The sequence below is a fragment of the Trichosurus vulpecula genome, chromosome 3 (genome assembly GCF_011100635.1).
Source record: "Trichosurus vulpecula isolate mTriVul1 chromosome 3, mTriVul1.pri, whole genome shotgun sequence".
Lineage (NCBI taxonomy): Eukaryota > Metazoa > Chordata > Mammalia > Diprotodontia > Phalangeridae > Trichosurus > Trichosurus vulpecula.
Genome location: NC_050575.1, coordinates 124,506,859 through 124,520,338, shown reverse-complemented (window position 1 = coordinate 124,520,338; position 13,480 = coordinate 124,506,859). Strand labels below are relative to the sequence as shown.

The window sequence follows — 13,480 nt, the reverse complement described above, 5'->3', positions numbered from 1 at the left end:
TACAGACGTTGGGGATACAAAAAAAAAAAGGAAAAAACCTACTACTCTGAAGAGTAGAAAATGTACATTTTAATGGAGGAGATGTCATGAAGATAGCAAGGTATATACAAGATGAAAACACAATAGATGGAAGGTACCTGAAAGGGAACAGAAATGACATCTGGAGGAACTGAGAAAGGTCTCCTATACAAGGCGGGATTTGAAATGAGTCATGGAGGAAGCAAGGGAAACTAAGGTAGAGGTGAGGAGGCACAAGGCATGAGAAATAGCCAACGCAAAGGCATGGAGTCAAGAGATGGATTGACTTGTTCAAGGAATTGAAAGTAGGTCAAGATAGTTGGATTGTAGAGTATGTGGAGAGGGCTAAAGTGTAAGAAAGATGGAAAGGTAGGAAGGGGGCAGGTTATAAAGAGCTATAAATGCCAAACAGAGGACTTTATATTTGATTCTGGGGATTACAGAGAATTATTGTATCTCATTGAGCAGAGGTGTGACATGGTCTGACCTACACTTCAGAAAAATCACATAGGCAGCTGAATGGAGGATGGATAGGAAGGGAACGGGCAGGAGGCAAGGAGATCACTTAGAAGGCCATTACAGTAGAGATGCATAGGAGAGATGTAGCAAAGATATAGTTGAGGAAAATATAAATGAATGGGTCAGATATGTGGGGTGTGTAAGAGAGGAATTGAAGATGACATTGAAGTTGGAAGCCTGGATAACTGGGGAAATCGTGATGCCCTCAACAGCAAAAAAGAATTTCAGAAAAGAGCGGGGTTGGTCTTTACAATGGGTTTGCTGCCAGAACACAAGTGTTGTGAAAAACATTGCTAAACCTTCACAAAATAAGTAAGGAAAAGATTCACACTAGCATTGCAGTTACTGGATACGTAGACTCTGGAAGTTCACCACAGCTGGCCACCTCATCTATAAACAAGGTGGAATTGATAGGTGAACCATTACAAAGTTTGGAAAGGTGGCTGCTGAGGTGGGAAAGGGCTCCTTTAAACATGCCTAGGTTTCAGATAAGCTGAAGGCAGAATATAAACATAGTGTCCCTATTGACATCTCCCTCTGGAAATTTGAGCTCAGTAATTGTTACATGACCATCATTGATGCTCCAGGACACAAAGATCTTATCGAGAACATGATTACAGACACATCTCAGGCTATGTTGTCCTGATTATTGCTGCTGGTGTTGATGAATTTGAGGCCGCTATCTCAAAGAAAGGGCAGACCCATGAACATGCCCTTCTGACTATGACACTAGGTGTGAAATAACTGATTATTGGTGTCAACAAAATGAATTCCACCAAGTTCCCCCTACAGCCAGAAGAGGTATGAGGAAATTGTCAAGGAAGCCAGTACCCATATTAAGAAAACCGGCTACAACCTTGAGACGGTAACTTTTGTACCAATTCCAGGTTGGGATGGTGACAGCGTGCGAGAACCAAGCTTCTTGAGTTAGAAGGTCACTCGTAAGAATGGCAATGCTAATGGAACTACACTATTTGTAGCTTTGGAATGCATCTTGCCACCAATTTGTCCAACCGACAAGCTCCTACATCTACCCCTCCAAGATGTCTACAAGATTGGTGGTATTGGTATGGTACCTGTTGGCTATATGGAAACTGGTGTTCTTAAAGCAGGCATGTTGGTGACCTTTTCCACAGTCAATGTTACAACTAGGGTAAAGTCTGTCGTAAGCTTTGAGTGAAGCTCTGCCTAGAAAGCTCTGTTGGTTTCAATTTCCAGAATGTGTCTGTCAAAGATGTCTGGAAACAGCTAGCTTTACTGCACAAGTATGTGGGAAATCCTGAACCATCCAGACAAATCAGTGCTGGCTAGGTACCTGTTCTGGATTGTCACACTGCCCACATCACTTGCAAGTTTGCTGAACTGAAGAAAATTGATCATCATTTTGGTAAGAATCTGGAAGATGGCCCTAAATTCCTGGAGTGTGGTGATGCTGCCATCATTGATATGAATCCAGGCAAGCCTATGTGTGTGGAAAGCTTCTCTGATTATCCTGCTCTGGGTTGTGTTGCTGTTTGTGAGATGAGGCAATTGATAGGAAGGCAAGGTCACAAACTCTCTTCAAAAGGACCAGAAAGCTAAATGAATATTCTATACTACACTTGCCACCTCAGTCTTAATTAGCGATGGAAGAACAGTCTCAGAATTATTTGTTTCAATTGACCATTTAAATTTAATAGTAAAAGACTAGTTAATGATTACAATGCATAATAAAAGTTTTAGGAGGAAAGAAATGTTTTTGTGGACCATTTGTTTTGTGGCAGTTTTAAGTTATTAGTTTTTAGAGTCAGTAATTTTTAAATGGGAACAACTTGACCAAAAATTCGTCACAGAATTTTAAGAACATTGAGATAGTTTAATGTGGAAAGTAAGAAAGAACAGAGGAGGGATACTGAGTTGTGTTTTGAACATGCTGAGTATGAGATACCTATAGCACATCCAGTTCAAGATGTCAAAGAGGCAGCTAGAGATAAATATCTATAACCCAGGAGAAAAATTAAAGATAGGTAGGTAGATAGACGGATAGATAGATAGATAGATAGATAGATAACATTTATTAAGTACTTACTATGTGCCAGGGATTATAGATTTGAGAATTATCTGTATAGAAATATAATTAAACCTATAACAGCTGATGAGATCACCAGACAAGACAGTATAAAGGAGAAAAAAAAGAAGGCCCAAAAAACTCTTCCCTGTCTTGAGTTAAAATCTGTCCCCTTGCAAGTTCTAACTATAGTTTTGCCTTCTAGAGCCAAGGAGAAAAAGTTTAATTCCTCTGCATTTCACATGATGACTTTTTAGATATGTAGTACCCAGTTCTCTAACATACCCCCTAGTGAAAACTTCCAGACCCAAAGTAAACAAAGGGAAATTATTTGTCTCAATCAATATCCCATGAACACCCATTTCCACTGAATCTCCCCAATCGGTCCAGAATAAATCACTTGAAATCATAGGAAAGCTAAGAATATTTAGTTAAAAGAATGAAAAGTAAACAAGGAGTTAAATCATGCAGTAAGAACTTTAACCATGCATTTCTTGTAGCTACCTGTTCCAATTCTCCAGACACTGCAGGCTGTAGGCCCATCGTGTATCTCTAACATAACAGGAGAGGGAAATAGGCTACTTTTTTCATGCTTGGTTCTATTGAAGAATTTGGTGTATTCCAGCAGCTCCATTGGATCATGCTCTCTCTCTCTCTTATTTTCATATATTCCCTAGGCTGGGTTCTCAGCATGGCACTGCAGGCTAGCAGATGGAAAAGGGGCCAGAGACTTGCCAACTGGACAAATACTAAATCCTCAGTATCTGGAAGGCATGGCTTATCATAATGAGACCTGCAAAGCATCGTAGAGAGCTTTGGAGTTTCCTCTCAAGAATTTGAGAGTAAAACCTCCTATTTTTGCTTCTAACTAGGAATGCTAATACCAGCATGATACCTCCCCCTACTGAATCAGCTTGGATACACTAACACTAGAATGGTTCAGATATAGCTGAGAGGAAATCTTCCCTCTTTTTTCTATTTGCCCTTCTCTCTATGACTCTGTCACCTGTAGTCTTGGGGACCTGATCTCATTCCACCATGGGATTCCCATTTTCCTTTCAAATGGAGCATGCTGAAAGTTCCATATCCAATCAGAGTGCCTGTGGAGGCAATGTCACCACCTGCTGAGCAGACATATAGGCTTCTGGGGGATGTAGTTCTAAGACAACTTGTGAGGAAGAGATGACTTACCCAACCTTACAGATCTATGAAGACAGCTCTCATAGTAATTCCCTTTTCCTCTTTTTTGCCACTTCTGTGTCCTGATCCCAAATGATCTTGCTCAAAGTCAACTGTCAGAGTTGTGGATAAAATAGCAAAATGGACGAGAGCTATCATTTCATTAGTATTGGGAATCCTTAAGTGGGAAAAATTCCTGAACTAATGAATCAAATGAGATGATAAATTTCAAACCTTAAGAGAACTATTTATAAATGCTAGCTTTGCTATGTTGGCATGCTTTCTGAAACTCACGTTGTCTTTGCTTCAAGGCCAACTCTCTGTTCCCTACACTACACTACCTTTCCAGCCTTCCAGAACTGCAGAAGACTTAAACTCATGTATTAACTAAGAATAGTAAAATAGTCTACGTAATAGAAAGAGCATAGGACCTGGACTCAGATTTGGGTATGAATCAAGGTTTTGCTATTTACTACCTAAGAATAGAAAAGGAGTACAACAAAACTATATATTATCACCTTATTTATTTAACTTACATGTAGAGTATATGCTGCAGAATGCCAAACTGGATGAATCAAAAGTCAGAATGAAGGTTGCCAGGAGAAATGTCAACAATTTCAGACATGCAGATGATACCTCTCTGATGGAAGAAAGTGAAGAAGAATTAAGAGGCTTCTTGATGAGGGTGAAAGAGGAGAGTGGAAAAGCTGCCTTAAAGTTTAATATAAAAAAAAAACTAAAATATCGGCAACTGGTCCCATCATCACTTCCTGGCAAATACAGAGAAAAGAAACGGAAGCAGTGTCAGATTTTAAATTCTTAGGCTCAAAGATCATTGCAGATGGCAACTGCAGCCATGAAATTAAAAGACATTTGCTCCTTGGAAAGAAAGCTATGGCAAATCTGGACAGCATACTGAAAAACAAAGGCATCACTTTGCTGACAAAGGTCTGTATGGTCAAAGCTATGGGTTTTCCAGTAGCAATGTGTGTCTGTGAGAGTTTAACTATAAGGAAAGCTGAGTACTGCAGAATTGACACCTATGAATTGTGGTGCTGGAGACTTTTGAGAGTCACTTGGACAGCAAAGAGATCAAATCAGTCAATACCTAAAGAAACTAATTTGGGCAATTCACTGGAAGGTCAAATACTGAAGCTTAAGTAGAGAAGGAGAAAACAAGACTCATTGGAAAAGACCCTGATGTTGGGAAAGATTGAAGGAAAAGGAAAAGGAGATGACAGAGGATGAAATGGACAGAGAGTATCATGGAAGCAATCAACATGAACTTGGACAGACTTTGGGAGACAGTGAAAGACAGAAGGGCCTGGTGTGCTATGGGGTCATGAAGAGTCAGACACAACTGAATGACTGGACAATAACAACTTATGTAACCATGGGTCAATTGCAACCTCCCTAGTCCTTCTCTATGAAATGTTTGGGTTGGAGTGGATGACTTTTAAGTTCTTTTCCAGTTTTAAATACTATAATATGTTTTGATCTTTGAACCCCTGTCCATGCTGACATTCACAGAGGGTCCCTTCAGAAACACAAAGAAATAAAGTGTTTCATTCATCAGGGGAATGGCTAAACAAATTTGATACATGAATGCGATGGAATACTTTTGCTATCGTTCAGTCATCCAGTTGTGTCCGACTCTTCATGACCCCACGGATGATAGCACATCAGTCGCTTCTATCTTTCACTATCTCCCAAAGTCTGTCCAAGTTCATGTTGATTGCTTCCATGACACTTCCTGTCCATTTCATCCTCTGTCATCCCCTTTTCCTTTTGTCTTCAATCTTTCCCAACATCACGGTCTTTTCCAATGAGACCTGTCTTCTCATTATATGGCCAAAGTATTTAAGCTTCGGTGTCAGTATTGGACCTTTCAATGGAAAGTCTGAATTAATTTCCTTAAGTATTCACTGATTTGACCTCCTTGCTGTCCAAGGAACTCTCAAAAGTCTCCTCTACCACCACAGTTCAAAGGTGTCAATTCTACAGGGCTTAGCTTTCCTTATAGTTCAACTCTCATAGCCATATGTTGCTACTGGAAAAGCCATAGCTTTGACTATACAGAACTCTGTGAGCAAGGCGATGTCTCTGTTTTTCAGTATGCTGTCCAGATTTGCCACAGCTTTCCTTCCAACGAGCAAGTGTCTTTTAATTTCATGGCTGCAGTCGCCATCTGCAGTGGTCTTTGAGCCCAAGAATCTAAACTCTGACACTGCCTCCATTTCTTCTCCCTGTATTTGCCAGGAAGTGATGAGAACAACTGCCAAGATCTTAGTGTTTTTGATGTTAAGCTTCAAGCCAAGTTTTCCACTCTGCTCTTTCACCCTCATCAAGGGGCTTCTTAATTCTTCACTTTCTGCTATCAGAGTGGTATCATATATATATATATATATATATATATATATATATATATATATATATATATATATATATATATATCTGAGATTGCTGATATTTCTCCCAGCAACCTTCATTCTAGCTTTTGATTCATCCAGCCTGGCATTTCATGTGATGTACAGGCTTTCTTGGGGAAGATATTGGAGTCATTTGCCATTTCTTTCTCCAGACCATTTTACAGATGAGGAAACTAAAGCAAACAGGGTTAAGTGACTTGCCCAGGGTCATACAGGTAATAATTATCTGAGATTGGATTTTAACTCAAGTCTTCCAGGCTCTCGCCCTAGCATTCTATCCATTGTACCATTTACCTGCACTTGATGGTTTTATGAATGTGAAGAATTCAGAGAAGCATGGTAGAACTTATATGAACTGATGGCACAGTAAAGTGAGCAAATCCAGGAAAACAATACACATGATTGCTACAATAATGTAAATAGAAAGACCACCACCAACAGCAAAAATAAACAATATCATATTCTAAGCTTGAACCTGGGGAAGGGTTGAGAAAATTCACCCACTCCCCTTCTCTGCAAAGGTAGGGGATGGTGGCTGTTTCATATTACAAATACTGCCAGATATCATTGCTGTTTTTGTTGGTTTTGCTGAATCATCTTTATTATAAGAAATGACTCTGGGTAAGTAGAGAGAGAGATTTGGAAATGAAGATAATGTTAAAGCCAAAGACATCAGCAAAAATAAGATTAAAAGAAGGAATAGAGTTAACTGAATTTTCAGCCAGAATTGGGGGGAGAGGAGGGGATAAGGATAGTATGTCTATTTTGGAATGAGGAAGGAGAAAGGACTTTCCCAGGATTTTCCTATCTCAGTACACGTCCTCCTCTTTTCTAGCACATGAAAGACAGTCAGCTCTGAACAACAGTGACCTCTGCTGACCAATAGGAACTATAGATGTCCAGAGGAGAAAGCAGTCTCCTCATGACCTGGTACAGTCAGAAAGAACTTCTTGGAGGAATTTGGACTTGGAGAATATAGAAGACTTAGAACAGGGTCCATAAACTTTTTTTAATATTTAAAGAATTGTATTTCAATATAATAATTAAGAGGCAGTTAGGTAATACAGTGGATAGAGTGCCAGGCCTTGAATAAGGAAGACTCATCTTCCTGAGTTCAAATCCGGCCTCAGATGCTTACTCGCTATATGACCCCAGCCAAATCCAAATCACTCAACTCTGTTTGTCTCAGTTTCCTTGTCTGTAAAACGAGCTGAAGAAGGAAATGAGAAACGACTCAAGCATCTTTGCTAAAAAATAAAAACCGCAAATGAGGTCAAGAAGAAACAGACACAACTGAAAATGACTAAATAGCAGCGGTTTCAATATAATTGATCTCCTTTCTATAGGAGAAGGAAGGAGGAGGAGGAGGGGGAAGAGGAGGAGGAAGAAGAAGCATTTATACAGCACATTAAGTTATGCAAAGTACTTTACAAATATTATCTCACTTGATTCTCATAAAAGCCCTGTGAGGTATAATAATAATAATAATATAATACTAATAATAGCTAACATTTATTTGGCACTTATTATGTGCCAGGCACTCTGCTAAACACTTTACAGTTTTTATCTTATTTGATACTCAGAACAACCTTGGGAGGTAGGTGTTATTACTATTCTCATTTTACGGTTGAGAAAACTGAAACAAACAGAAGTTAAGTGACTTGCCCAGGGTGACACAGCTAATAGGTGTCTGAAGACAAGTCTTCCTGACTCCAGGCTCAGCACTCTGTCCACTGCTCCATTTAACTGCCTGTATATTTTATTTTTTGCATTTAAAAGCACTGTTCTGATAAGGGGTCCTTAGGTTTCACCAAACTGACAAAGGAGTCCATGACACAAAAAAGGTTAAGAACTCCTGAGTTAGAGGATGGAAACTCAGACGTGGGAATCGGAAGGAACACAGACATGTGTTTGTACAGAGGTCGAGCGAAAAGAATACTGAATCTGGAGCCAGAAGACATGGATCTGAATCCTAACTTTGCTGCAGGGGACCTGTGAGACTTCTAACCTCTTTGATTGTCATTTTCTCATCTATAAAATCAGGCAGGGAGAGAATGGGGTTCGATTAGATTAGAGTATCTATAAGAGATCTTCCAGGTGGAAAATCCCATGACTCAGCCTGCACCAGTAGAGCTGGGAGGAACCTCAGACATGCAGAAGTATCATATCAAGGACTGAAGTCCAGGCCTTTTGACTTCAAATCCAAAATTCTTTCATTCACATTGTTTGTCCTGAAAGGTGAGGGGATGTGCCTGTCCCAGCAAAGAGAGCATATCGTCTCTACTCTTCTCACTCCCAGAGGTTCCCTGTCCCAATTACATCTCCCAGCAAGCCCGAAGGAGCTCAGGGCAGCACCACTCAGCTCTAGCCAAAAAAACAGGGAAGGAGTGTGTGTGTGTGTGTGTGTGTGTGTGTGTATCCAGAGCTCCTTGAGAGGTTTTATGGTTAGACAACCAAGGGGGGGCGGGGGGGGGGCAGGTGACAGATACAGTCTTCAGTCCTGATGCTGCCTGTTTATCTGCCTCTTCCTATGTTTTCAGACACACCCACCATTATCTTTCTAGCCCCCAGAGCCTTAGTTATAATACTTCAATACTTTAAGGACCCATAATTTCATCGCTGAGAAAGTTCTTCCAATGAACCAGAGAAGCAGAGTAGCACAATGGAAAGAGCATTATGGGCTATGGACTCAGAGGAACTGCATTCGAATTCTGCCTCTGCCAGAAATTACCTGTGCAAACTTGGGCAAATCAGAGCCTCAGTTTCTTTCTTTTTTTTAATTCAATTTTATTTTATTTTTACGTCTGTATTCTTTTCCTTCCCACCTCTACCTCCCATTGAAAAAGCTTTTTTCCTTTGAAACCTATTACAAATATATATAGCCAAGAAAAACAAATCCCTGCATTGGAAAAGTCATACAAATATGTATTTGTATGTGTTTTGTGTGTGTTCAGCTACGTAAAGACAAACAATTTTGAAAGACTTAAGAATTTTTATTAACTCAATTACCAACCACCATTGTATATATTTATATGTGTAATATCCATATACACACATATATATGCACATATTTACATGCAAGTATGCCTCTGTCTGTACTCTGAGCCTATTACCTCTCTATCCGGGGGTGGGAAGCATGTTTAATTATGAATCCTTTGGAACAGCAAATGGTCATTGTGTTGATCAAAATTCTTACTTCTTTCAAAAGTGTTTGTCTTTACAATATCATTGTTATTGTATAAATTGTTCTCCTGGTTCTGTACGCTTCACTTTGTATCAGTCTGAAACCATCTCCTTCATGATTTCTTACAGCACAATAATATTCCATCACATTCCTATGCTACAGTCATTCCCTAATCGATGGACACACCCACAGTTTCAAATTCTTTGCTACCACAAAAAGAGCTGCTACAAATATTTTTGTGTAAACATGTATTTTTCCTCTGTCTTTAATTTCAAGTATAGACCCAGTAGAGGTATCTCTGGGCCAAAGCATATACATAATTTAATAGCTTTCTGGGAATTGTTCCAAATTGCTTTCTAGAATAACTGGACCAGTTCACAGTTCCATCAACAGTGCACTAATGTACCTGTTTTCCCACAACTCCTCCAACATTTGTCATTTTCTGTTTTGGTCCACTTTTAGGTCTTAATTTTTTCCCTTTTTTTTTGAGGGGAGAAAGCAAAGCAATTGGGGTTAAGTGACTTGCCCAAGGTCACACAGCTAGCAAGTGTGTCAAGTGTCTGAGACTGGATTTGAACTTAGGTCTGCCTGAATCCAGGGCCAGTGCTCTACTCACTGTGCCACCTAGCTGTCCCCTTAATTTTTTTTTCTATAACATGAGGGGGCTGGATTTAGATGGCCTCTGAAGCCCCATTCAGTTCTAGACCTATCTTTGCCCCCAAGTCTTCCCCTCTTCCACATTTTCTTATAACTATATAGGGCACCACCATTCTCCCAGTCACCAACACTCATAACCTGTATGTCATCCTCAACTCCCTCTCTTTCACCTCCTACATCCAATTTATCACCAACTCTTATTTATTCTACCTTCTTAGCACCTCTCATATATGCTCCCTTCTCCACTTTCACACTGCCACCACCCTGGTCCAGGCCCTGATCATTCCATGCCTGGACTATTCTAATATTCTTCTGGTTTGTTTCCCTGCCTCAAGACTCCCCACTACACTCCCTCCTCCATTCAGCTGTCAAATTGATCTTCCCTCCTATTCGATAAACTCCAGTGGCTTCCTGTCATAATTTCCAGGATCTAATAAAATCCTGTTTGGCATTCAAAACCCTTAATAACCTGGCCCCTTCTTACCTCTCTATCTTCTTACACATCATGCACCCTGAAGTACTCCGAGATACAATGATACTGGCTTCCTTATTGTTCCTTGTACAAGACATTTATCTCTCAGTTTGGGGCATTTTTACAGGCTCTCTGCCTGCCAGACTTGAAATTCTTCCTTTCCTCATCTCCCTCTCCTGACCTCCCTGGCTTCAAGTGCCACCTGAAATCTGACTTTCTATAGGAAATCTTTTTTAATACCTCTTTTTAAATTTATTTTTCATTTTTAATTTATGGAAATAAACAAACATTTTAGTAACATAGTATAATAAAAAGATGATTGCATATGAAACTGCAAATCTATTGTGTTTGCTATTCCTTCTCCATGTTGATCATTTCCCACTTATCTTGAAGATAATTTATTTCTAGATGCATGTTGTCTCCCCCATTAGACTATGAGCTCCTTGAAGGCAGGGATCATCTTTTCCCTTTATTTGTACCCCCATATCTTAGCACAGTACCTAGAATGTAGTAGGTGCTTAATAAATGCTTGTTGACTAACTGAGACATTCTGTGGCAGGGGTTTTCTCATAATTCCTTAAAAATGTGTCCACTGGAATGTGTACAGAACTGAACGAGAGTTATTTGTATTTAGATTATTTGGGGGAATGGAAAGTGCCCTGGTTGGGATGCCAGGAGATCTGGAGTCAAGTTAAGCCTTGGCTTTGCCTTTAACTTCTGTTTGTATAGATAATATCCCTGTTCAGCAACCTGCAAGACATTCTACAGAATAAAACCATAGAACTTCAGAACTGGCAATGACCTTAGAACACAGAAATTTGGAGCATAGGATGTTGTACATGGAAGGGGTTTCAGAGATTAAATCTCTCTTTTTATAGATGAGGAGCCCAAGGCCCAGAGAGGGCCCAGAGAACTTCAGAAAGTCAGCTGCAGAGTAGGGACTAGACTCCAGATCTCCAGACACCCAGTCCAGGGCTGTTTAAGCCATACTATACTGTCTCAGATAACTCCTTAATTTCTGTTAAGGGCACCGCCATCCTTCCAGTCACCCAGGCTTGCAGACACAGAGTCATCCATGACTCTTCACCAACATCCCCATGTCCGATTACTTGCTAAGTCTCATCTGCCTCCCCAGTGCCATTTGCACCTGTCCCCTTCCCTCCACTTACTCAGCTACCACCCAGTTTAGGGGCTCATCTCCTCTTGCCAAGACTACCACAATAGCCTCATAATGAGCCTCTCTGCCTCCAGTCCTTCACTTCCCTAATTCAGCCTTCATACAAATGCCAAATTGATATTCCTAAGGCACAGCTCTGACCATGTCATTCCCCTTCACAAGAAACTCTAGCGACTCTCTCTTACCTCTAGGATGAAATATAAACTCCTCATGGCATGTGGTCCTTTACAACCTGACTCCATTCTGCCTTTCAAGAGTCACTGCACGAAACTCGCCTTCATGTACACAGTGTTCCAACGCAACTGGCTAATTTGCTGCCTGTCATACATAACATCCTGTTTTCCACCTCCACACTTTTGCACAGACTTTAGCCCTTGCCTGTGATGCACTCCCTCATTGCCATGTCCTTAGCTTCCTTCACTACAAATCAAATGCTGCCTCCTATACAAAGCCTTTTCTGATCCTCCCAGTTTTTAGTGCCCTTCCTTTACAAGGAAATTACTTTGTGTATATTTTTATTTATTTTGCCTGTGTATCTGTTGTTTCCTTTCACAGAATGTAAGCTCCTTGAAGACAGGGATTCTTTCTTTTCATCTTTCTTTCCTTCTTTCCTTCCTTCCTTCCTTCCCTCCATCCCTCCCTCCCTTCCTTCCTTCCTTTTTTCCTTCCTTCCTTCTTTCCTTTCTTTCTTTCTTTCTTTCTTTCTTCCTTTCTTTCTTTCTTCCTTTCTTTCTTTTCTCCTTCTTCTTCTTCTTCTTGTTCTTCTTGTTCTTCTTCTTCTGCTGCTTCTCCTCCTCCTCCTCCTCCTCCTCTCCCTCCTCCTTCTCCTCTTCCTCTTTGTATTCTCAGAGCCTACTCTAGAGACTGGCACTCAGTGGATGTTTAATAAATACTTAAGAAGGAAGAAAGGAAAAAAGGAAGGAAGGAAGCCCTTTGAATGCTAAGAGAAGGCAAGGAAAGGTAGTGGAATGAACACTGTATTTTGAGTCTGAAGATGTAGGTCCTAATCTTAACTTTGCTACCTGTCTGACCTTGGACAAGTCATTGCATCTTCCTGAGTCCCCATATTGGAGAAGAAAACCTTTGAGCTCCCTTCCAGGTCTATGTCAATGGTCCTATGATCCTAGACCAAGTCTAAAGTTGCTTTGTATTAGACAGCAGCCCCCCTCCTCTGTGAATATAGATGATTATAATAGGCAGCATTTAAAAAGAGCTTTAAGGTTTGCAAAGTACTTTACAATTATTATTTCATTTTATCCTCAGAACAACCCTGGGAGGTAGGTGCTATTATTACTCTCCATTTTACAAATGAGGAAACTGAGGCAGACAAATCTTAAGTGAATTGCCCAGGATCACATAAGTAGTAAGTGTCTGAGGCAAGATTTGAACACAGGTCTTCATTACTACCACTCCATAGTGCTCTCTCCAATGCTGCCTAGCTGCCTCTTACTATCACTAGTACTACCACTATCACTACCACTACTACTACTGAAGAAGAAGAAGGAGGAGGAGGAGGAGGAGAAGGAGAAGGAGAAGGAGGAGGAGAAGGAGAAGGAGAAGGAGAAGGAGAAGGAGAAGGAGAAGGAGAAGGAGAAGGAGAAGGAGAAGGAGAAGGAGAAGGAGAAGGAGAAGGAGAAGAGTTAATGAAGATTTGACTGTAGGCCACCAAGGAGGAAACTTTAGAATGAACCATGTCTCAGTAATCCAGCCAATGAACATGTTGTAGGACTGCTCCTGTGTCCGCTGTCACCATCCTATCTAAAAACCTTAATAATCACCCTAAATACTCAATTGTCCT

The 13,480-nt window shown here is 40.4% G+C and overlaps 1 pseudogene; it reads left to right on the top strand.

Annotated features, from left to right (window-relative positions):
• Positions 1 to 654: 654 nt before the first annotated feature.
• LOC118842186 lies at positions 655 to 2,118 on the top strand (annotated as a pseudogene).
• Positions 2,119 to 13,480: the final 11,362 nt, after the last annotated feature.